Below are 9,807 nucleotides of genomic sequence, written 5' to 3'. Positions count from 1 at the left end.
TTTAGACAACAACATGCAGCTAATGGCTACTATAGTGGATGGCACAGTTCTGAAGGGTATTGATCTTTTGGAATTTATTGAACCTTCATTTATGGCCTAAAACAGTCTATTCTTGTAAATGTTCAACAAATGCTTGAAAGAATGTAAATTTTCTTAGTGGCTGTTGAATAGTAAGAGTTACCTACATATGATAGCTTGAGCTTATTAGTAAAATTGTTTCAATCTTGTACTCTTTGATTTTTGTTTTTTTGCTCTGCCAGTTTCTAAGAGGGGTGTGTTAAAATCTCTAATCATAGATACTGATCTCCTTCCTATGGTTCTTTCACTTGTCGCTTGGTATATTTTAAGAGTATATTCTTAGGTGTATTTAGGTTTATAATGGTTTGGCTTCTTGTTCTATTGCTTTTATTTTCTACCATTATATAATTTCCTTATTTGCCTCAAATTCTATTTTATTATATATTAAGTTTGCTACCTCAGATTCTTACTTATCTGGTGTATATTTTTCTACCATTTTACTTTAAAATGTTTCATGTCTTTTTGTTTTAATTGTGTTGTTTGTAGTTCATCCTTCCTTTTTCTGGATGAATTATCTTCCATTGTTATTCTATACCACATCTTCTCGATCCATTCATCGGTTGACGGACATTTGTGCTGGTTCCATCTTTTGGCTGCTGTGGGTGGTGCTGCTGTGAACATTCATCTACAAGTATTAGTTTGAGTACCTGCTTCCAATTCCTTGGAGTACCTATCTAGGAGTAGAATTGCCAGGTCATAGGGTAATTTTTAATTTTTGAGGAGCCACCATACTGTTTTCCACAATGGCTGCACCATTTTACATTTCCACCAGTAATGCACAAGGGTGGAAACATTTCCAGTTTCTCCGCATCCTCACCAACACTCGTTATTTCATTTTTGTTTTGTTTTGTTATGGCCAAGCTAGTGTATATAAAATGATATCTCATTGTGGCTTTGATTTTCTCTAATGACTAACAAGGTTGAGCATCTTTTCATGTCCTTTGCCCATTTGTGTGTGTGTGTGTGTGTGTGTGTGTGTGTGTGTGTGTGTGTGTGTGGAGTTTCACTCTTTGTTGCCCAGGCTGGAGTGCAGTGGCGCAATCTCGGCTCACTGCAACCTCCGCCTCCCAGGTTTAAGCAAATCTCCTTTCTCAGCCTCCTGAGTAGCTGGGATTACAGGCGCCCGCCACCACATCCAGCTAATTTTTGTATTTTTAGTAAAGACAGGGTTTCACCATGTTGGTCAGGCTGGTCTTGAACTCCTAACCTCAGGTGATCCGCCCGCCTCGGCCTCCCAAAGTGCTGGGATTACTAGCGTGAGCCACTGCGCCCTGCACCCGTTTTTTGTTTTTTTTTTTAAGAGACAGTGTCTTGCTCTGTCACCCAGGCTGGTGTACAGTGATGTCATCATAGCTCACTGCAGCCTCGAATTCCTGGACTCAAGCAGTCGTCCCCCACAGTCTTGTCAGTAGCTAGGACTGCAGAGACACAACATCAAGACCAGCTTCCTTTGCCCATTTTAAAACTGGGTTGTTTGGCTTTTTTTTTTTAATTGAGTTATAGGAGTTCTTAATATATTATTGACACTAGACCCTTACCAGATATATAATTTGCAAATATTTTCCCTCATTTTGTGGGTTTATCTCTTCACTATATGGGTAGTGTATTTTGGTGATCAAAAATGTTTAATTTTGATGGAATCCAGTTTATCTTGTCTTTTTTTTTTCTGTTGCTTGTGCTTTTGTTGTTTTATATATATATATGTGTGTATATATATTTTTTAAATCCTGAGACAGGGTCTCGCTCTGTCTCCCCAGGCTGGAGTGCAGTGGTGCAATCTCAGGCTCGCTGCAACCTCCGCCTCCTGGGTTCAAACCATTCTCCTGCCTCAGCCTCCCAAGTAGCTGAGACTACAGGCATGGGCCACCACACCCAGCTAATTTTGTGTCATATCTAAGAAACCATTCTCTAATCCAAGTCATGAAGATTTAACCCATGCTTTTTCTAAGAGTTTCATAGTTTTAGCTCTTACATTGAAGTCTTTGATTTATTTTGAGTTAATTTTTAAATGTGTTTTTGCATATGTAGGGCTCCAACTTCATTCTTTTGTATGTGGCTATCCAGCTGTCCCAGCACCATTTGAAGAGACCATTCTTTTCTCTATTGAATTGTTTTGGCACCCTTGGAAAAAATCAATTAATCATAAATGTAACAGTTTATTTCTGGATTCTCAATTTTATTCCATCAAACAATATGACTATCCTTGTGCCATTACCACACAGTTTTGATTACTGTAGCTTTATAATAAGTTTTGAAATCAAGAAGTGTGAGTACTCTAACTTAGTTTTTTCTTCTCAAGATTATTTCAGCTAGCTTGGATCACTTGAATTTCTATTTGAATTTTAGAATCAACTTCTCGATTTCTGCAAAATAGACAGGTGGGAAATTTGGTGAATCTGTAGATCAATTTTGGGGAATATTGCCATCATAGCAATATTAGGTTTTCCAATTCATAAACATAGATGTCTCTCCACTTATTTAGCTTTTCTTTAATTTATTTTAGTGATTTTTTGGGTAGTTTTTAGAGTACAATTCTTGCACTTTTTTGGTTAAATTTATTCCTAAATATTTTATTCTTTGATGCAATTGTAAATGGAATTTTTTAAAATATAATTTTCAGATAGTTCACTGCTAGTGTATATAAATACTAATGATTTTTATTACAACCAATTTTTTATATTGAGCATATATCCTGTGACTTTGCTGAATTCCCATATTAGTTTTTAAGAGCTTTTTTGGTAAATTCCTTAGGATTTTATACATAATCAGGTTGTCTGAGGAAAAAAGACAGTTTTGTTATTTCTTTCGAATATCTCTGCTTTTCCTTTGTTTTCTCTTTCTTTTTTCTTTTTCTATTTTTCCTTTGCTGGGAGGACCTTCCGGCATAAGTTAGGACTCTCCCAGCACAATGTTGAACAGAAGTGATCTTTTAATCTTTAACTATTCACTGGGATGTTAGCTATAGATTTTTTTCAGAGATATCCTTATCCAATTGAAGTTTCTCTTTCTAATATTCTGAGAGATTTTTTTTTTTAATTATGAATGCAGCCGGGAATGGTGGCTCATGCCTGTAATCCTAGCACTTTGGGAGGCTGAGGCGGGCTGATCACTTGAGGTCAGGAGTTCGAGACTAGCGTGGTCAACATGGTGAAACCCTGTCTCTACTAAAAATACAAAAATTAGCCGGGCTTGGTGGCACTTGCCTGTAATCCCAGCTACTTGGGAGGCTGAGGCAGGAGAATCACTTGAACCTAGGAAGCGGAGGTTGCAGTGAGCTGAGATCACACCACTGCACTCCAGCCTGGGCAACAGAGCAAGATTCTGTCTCAAAAAAAAAAAGAAAAAATTATGAACACACATTGGAATTTGTGAAGCATGTTTTGCGCATGTATTGAGATGATCACTGCTGCTTATGAAAGTGCTGCTCTAGGTAACTGGACATCCTTGTTTGTTTGGTAGGGAGATGGATGTGGTGACAAAACTGTGCATGAGAAAGAAGGGATACTGAGGTTAGTGGAGGGAAAACCATGGTGCCGCAGCCTGGATCTGGCAAAGGTGATGGATGCCTGGGGGAAAGGGAAGGAATAGATCCCCTAGAGGGTGGCACAGCCAAGCAGAGGGACATGGCAGCCAGCGCCATGGGGCGAGGTGAAGGGCGTGCAGAACGCTCCACACACGCCGGCCTCTCCAATCACATGTGCTCCTCTCACCAACGCTCTGGGGGCAGATTTTCTTCTGGAAGAATAAGAAAAAGTGATGAATCCTGCTTCAAAGTAGGTGTGGAATAAAAACAGAGGTTACCTGAGGGACACCCACTTGTTTCACAGGTATGGGACCCTCCCTCCCCACAAGTATTTTAAGCAAAATGACACCCAATACAGATGTGTGTTGTTGCTCAGGATAAAGCGTCTCACCTGCTTCCCCGCTGACCTTCCATCTGGGCTTCATTTATATTTTATCAGAACTTGGTTAAGGTTGGATCTGGGAATTCCTTGAGATAAGGATATAAAGCAAATAACGTTTTTACTCTAAAGTAACATGCTAAATTTCTGCTATTCCAGAGTGAACAAACAGACCCAGGAAGCCTTACGGAAGTGACCCTGCTGATTTCCAGAAGATAGCCTTCTTCTTGGTCCTTCCAGTCAGTGCGGCGCATTCGATCAAGAAGGGCTGTTGTGAACATCCCCAGGGAATGCCCCAAAGACAGATGGCCTGGTTTCTAGTCACCAGGCAGGAATCAAAATTTCATCTGGAAGGCTGGGCCCACTGGCTCACACCTGTGATCCCAGCACTTTGGGAGGCCAAGGTGAGTGGATCACTTGAGGCCAGGACTTCGAGATCAGCCTGGCCAACATGGTGAAACCCCATCTCTAGGCCAGGTGCCGTGGCTCATGCCTGTAATCCCAGCATTTCGGGAGGCTGAGGCAGGCGGATCACTTGAGGTCAGGAGTTTGAGACCAGCCTGGTTAACATGGTGAAACTCTGACTCTACAAAAGATACAAAAATTAGCTGGGCGTGAGGGTGCATACCTGTAATCCCAGCTACTCGGGAGGCTGAGGCAGGAGAATCGCTTGAACCTGGGAGGCGGAGGCTGCAGTGAGCTGAGATTGTGCCACTGCACTCCAGTCTGGGCAACAGAGCGAGACTCTGTCTGGAAAGAAAGAAAGAAAGAAAGAAAGAAAGAAAGAGAGAAAGAAAGAAAGAAACGAAGGAAGGAAGGAAGGAAAGAAAGAAAGGAAACGAAAGAGAAAGAAAGAAAAGAAAGAGAGAGAGAAAGAGAGAAAGACAGAAGGAAGGAGAGAAGGAAGGGAGGGAAAGAGAAAGAATGAAAGAGAAGAAAGAAAGAAGAAAAAGAAAGAAAAGAAAGAAAGAAAGAAGAAAGAAAGAAAGAAAGAAGAAAGAAAGAAAGAAGGAAAGAAAAAGAAAGAAAGAGAAACCCATCTCTACTAAACATACAAAAATTAGCTGGGCATGGTAGTCCCAGCTACTGTATCTGTAGCCCATGCATCTGTAGTCCCACCTACTCAGGAGGCGGCTAAGGCACAAGAATCTCTTGAACCCGGGAGGCAGAGGTTGCAGTGAGCCGAGATCGCACCACTGCACTCCAGTCTGGGCGACAGAGCCAGACTCAGTCTCAAAGAAAAAACTTTTCACCTAGAGCCAGATGGACCTGAGTTCCATGGTGGCTCCTCCTCTTCCAGTAACCTCGGTTTTCCTCCAGAAAAGGGGACGGTTGTGAGGATGAAACGAGAGCTTGAATGGAAAGGGCCCAGCACACAGTAGGTGCTGCATTGCCATTTCTCCCTGTTGGCTCCCAGCCTCGCGGATAGGCACAGGTGGTCCTCAGCCCACCTGGCAGCCTCGCCTCCTGGCCCTGGGCAACCCCTTCATTCCCCACCCAGAAAGCACACAAACAAGCCCTCCTGGCCACTGTGAGGCCTGGTGCCTCTGATGTAATTCAGCTAAAGAATTCATGACTAGGTCATGCCCCTCCCAGACACTCCATCTCTTCCCACGACCCTTTCCCAGCTTTTGTTGGCATGAAGGACCTTAAAGCCAGAGAAAACCATGAGCAAGATATGGACACTACAACAATAGCAATTAAATATCTAAGGAAGATGTGGCCTTCCAGACAGGAAAAAAGAATCAATCACGAAATACAAATGACGGCGACGAAAGAAGCTAGCAATACAGCAGGAGCGACACTCAATGTTTTGTGCTTGTTTAATGCTCACAGTATCATGCGATGAAGGAGGCATTATTGTCATCCCCATCTTACAGATGAGGAAATCAAGGCACAGTGAGGTGATTTACCTAGATATTTTCATCTGCAAAGTGGGGATGATGCTGAGTGTTGGTGTGAGCATCAAATGTGTAACTACGCGTGAAGTGCTTAGAGCAGCTGGTGGGTTGGGAGCAGGGATCTATCTGAAGCCCCCTTCTGCGATGTGGTTTTTCCAGTTAAACATGATATTTTTGAGATTTGTCTATGTGACACTCATAGCTCTAGCTCATTCACTGCATGACCACACGTCAGTTCATCCATTCTTTTGTTGGACACTGTAGAAGTTGGGTCTTCCCAGAAGCAGATACCAAGACGAAGTTGGACATATGAGACACTGACTGGGGGAAATGCCTATGAAGGAGACAGGGGGGTGAGCTGGAGAATGTTGCACTCAGATGCCTGGGAAAGGAGAGGGGAAGGAAAGAGGGTGGACAGGAAGAGTCTAGGGCTGCAGGGCCATTCTGGGAATTGTTGGGCCAGGCTGATAAGGAGTCCTCTAAACAATGTCACCATTACAGGCATCCCACATCCCCCAGGAAAGGGGATGCCCAGATACCGCCTCCCTATACTTCTATCTGGTGCTCCCACATCAAAGATTGGAGAAGCATGGCGTCAGGAAGGATGAGGCGGAGGGAAGCTCACGACAGGCTGGGTCTGTCAACTGTGCTCCTCACAGCAGGAGTCTGAGCAGGGCCTTTCTACAGCTGCCATGGGCATGTGGGCTGTTTCACACTTCTCTCGGCTTTACCCCAAGGAGTAGGGGTGACAGCTGCTCCCACTGCGTGCTGACAGCATCGAATTTCTGGGCCTCATACATTCACTGGGGGTGAAAAAGCCAGCCTTGGGCCTCTCAGAGGCCAGCCCCCAGTCTGTCCCCCAAGAGGACACACACTTCCTGACATCTCCTTGTGACTGGGAGAACACACATTTGCTACACAGGTATGGGACCCTCTCTCCTCACAAATGTTTTAAAAGGGTTCTACCTTAGGGTAACCCAAGGGCCTGCCTCCCCCCATTTTAGCCAATGGTCATATCCTCTTAGTCTCAATTTAGGGAAAGGACAGGCAGTCTATTCCCTCCAATATAATACTTGGTGCTGTGGTTGAATGTCCCCTCCAAAGCTCATGTTGAAATTTAATTACCATTGTGAAGACCTTAAGAGATGGGTGATTAGGCCATGAAGCCTCTGCCCTCATGAGTGAAACAATATTGTTATTGCAGGAGTGAGCTAGTCACTGAGGGAGTGGGTTCCTGATAAAAGGGTGAAGTTCAGTCCCCATCTTCCCTCCTACCCTCCACCTTCCACCTTGGGATAACTCAATATGAAGGCCCTCGCTAGATGCCAGAGCCATGCCCTTGGACTTCCCAGAGCTATGAACCAAATAAACCCTTTTCTTTATAAATTGCCCAGTCTGTGGTGTTCTAACAGTAAAAAACAAACAACAACAACAACAAAAAAAACAGAATAAGACACTTGGGCTTCTCCTTCCAAGTCCCTGTCAGCCCCAGGACTGCACATACTCCTGGGGGGAGACAGGCAAGGAGCCAAAATGTATTTGATCCTTTAAGTCAACGGAATCCAAGAGCATTTGAGGGAGTCGGGGGGGTCCTGAACAGAAAGCCAGGAAGATGTTTAGGGCCAGAAACGGGGATTAGGAAGTGCCCTCCTCTCGTGGTCAGTCTCCATCTCAATCACTGTGTCCAAGTTGGCCCTTTTTTTGTTGAGAACTTTGTGGGGAATGGGGACTGTTCAGGTGATCCGCCTCCATGTCAAGCCATAAATGGCTCAGCTTGAGGCAGAAGGGAGTCTTGGCTGGGATTCAGCGATTCCAGATCTGGTCCCAACCATACCATGGGCTGCTGTGTGGCTGCAGGCAAGTCACACAAAGCCTCTGCGCCTCAGTTTCCTGGCTATAAAATGAGAATGTCACCCCCTGCTGTGCCCCTCGCACTTCACACAGATCTGAGAGAAACAAGCTGGCTGCGCCAGAAAACCACAGAGGCACCACCTCTAGATTCCTGTGGAGATCCTACCACCCATTCCTTCAAAGGAAGGGACTGGGGAGCAGGGCAGCTGGCAGCAGAGGCTAATCTGCTGTGCAGGTCTGTGGAGGAAGGGACCGTGCGCGGTTCTCTTCCCTCTGCCTCCGGGCTTAGGAGTCATCCCCCACACGCGGGACCCCCAGTCCCCACTGTAGACTTCTTCCAAGTGGAATTTCTTCAACAGTTGATCAGCAGGGGGGTCAGGGCGTGCAGTGCAGGGGTGGGGGTGGGGGTTGCGAGAGGAGTGCCATCAGGGAGTAATGCTGGCGAGGCCTCATGAGGACAGCACGCTGGGGCCCTGTGTGCGATGGGCGCCAGGGGCAGGTGACATGGTGGACCCGGTCTCCCCCTTCCCTCTCCAATTGATCTAACAGAAAGCCTGATGTGAAAGTCTGGACGAGGGAATTTTCCCATATCTGCAGGAAAGCCCCGTAGCAGGTCCCTGGAGCCAGCCCGGGCAGGCCTCCGCTTACAGGACGCTAAAGGTCCCTGGTTGCAGTTCTACTTTCTTTTTACTGCGTGTATTCTGCCCCTGTGATAATGATTCATTACACGCTTCCTCCATTGTTTTACTCCAGTGACCTCACGTCAAGGGAACCTGTGATCTCAGGCTTCTAGGAAAGCGAAACTTAGCCGCAGCCTGCCTCTCTCCCAGCCTGCCTTACAAGCACTGTGAGTTGCTGGCTGGCCGAGGCCCTGGCAGATCAGACCTCCTGCAGCCCCAGGGTGCCACTCACGCAGCCGGTAGAGCGCTCCTAGGGCAGGCCCATCTCGCTTCCCTCTCGCCTCTCCCCCCCGCTTTTGCTTGGGCCAATCCGACCTCCTCACCTCCTCGTAGCTCCCCCAGCACACCTTGCCTTTGCCATCTCTGCATGTGCCGCGCCTGCTGTCTGGAAGACCGGCATCCATTCCCCTCTGCCTTCCAAACTCTCCCTGTAGGACCAGCTCAAAAGGCATCTCCTCTTCAGCTGTTGCTGCTGCCAGGGCTAATGTCGTCTTCCTCTTTTTTCCCCACTAGCGCTTCTTTGTCTATTTTGGAGAGGTTTTGTTTTGGATAACTTTTTAATTGAGATGTAACTCACATTATCATAATATTCATCTTTTTTAAATGCACAGTTCAATGGTTTTTAGTATTCTATTCACAAAGTTGTGCAACTATCAGCATAATTAATTTCAGGATATTTTCCTCACCCTAAAAAGAAACTCCGTACCCTTTAGTTGTCACTCCCCATTTCTGCCTCTCCCCAGCCCCTGAAACCCACTAATCTACTTTCTGTTTCTGGATTTGCCTATTGTAGACATTTCATATGGATGGAATCGTGCATATATGGCCTTTGGTGACTAGTTTCCTTCTCTTAGCATAACGTTTTCAAGGCTCATCATGATGTAGCCTGAATCAGTATTTCATTCCTTTTAAAGGATCAAATAATATTCATTTCTACCTTGGGGCCATTATGAATAATTCTTCCATCAACATTTGTGTACAAATTGTGTGTGGAAGTGTTTCCAATTCCCTTGGGTATATATGTAGGAGTGGAATCGCTGGCTCATACAGTCCTTCTGTGTTTAAGTTTTTGAGGAGCCACCACTGTTTCCCAAAGCAACTGTTTTTGGCTTTTTAACCAATATGTAAGCTCATTCTCATTGTTAAAAAAAAAAAAAAAGTCCCCACATGCCAGTGAAATGTTCAAGTCCTCCCAATCACAACCCCATCCCAGTCCTTTCTCAGGGTCACTTCTCTTACCCTCCTGGACCCTTTGCCATTCATATACCAACACACACACACATTATTTTATGCATTTTTATATTCATGACATTTACTGTATGCTACATCCTGTATGTCAGAAACATAATGATAACATATTCCTTGGGCTGGATGCAGTGGCTCACACCTGTCATC

The 9,807-nt window shown here is 45.0% G+C and overlaps 1 long non-coding RNA gene across 1 annotated transcript; it reads right to left on the bottom strand.

Moving 5' to 3' along the window:
* Positions 1-569: 569 nt before the first annotated feature.
* Positions 570-8,893, bottom strand: LOC117979005 (uncharacterized). Its single transcript, XR_004669626.3, has 3 exons — positions 8,736-8,893; positions 3,993-4,069; positions 570-3,813 (listed from the first exon to the last, which is right to left on the bottom strand). It is a non-coding gene; the product is annotated as an uncharacterized LOC117979005 (long non-coding RNA).
* Positions 8,894-9,807: the final 914 nt, after the last annotated feature.

The sequence above is a fragment of the Pan paniscus genome, chromosome 12 (genome assembly GCF_029289425.2).
Source record: "Pan paniscus chromosome 12, NHGRI_mPanPan1-v2.0_pri, whole genome shotgun sequence".
NCBI classification, from domain to species: Eukaryota; Metazoa; Chordata; class Mammalia; order Primates; family Hominidae; genus Pan; species Pan paniscus.
The sequence above is the reverse complement of the archived record's forward strand: the minus strand, read 5'-3'. Positions and strand labels throughout refer to the sequence as shown.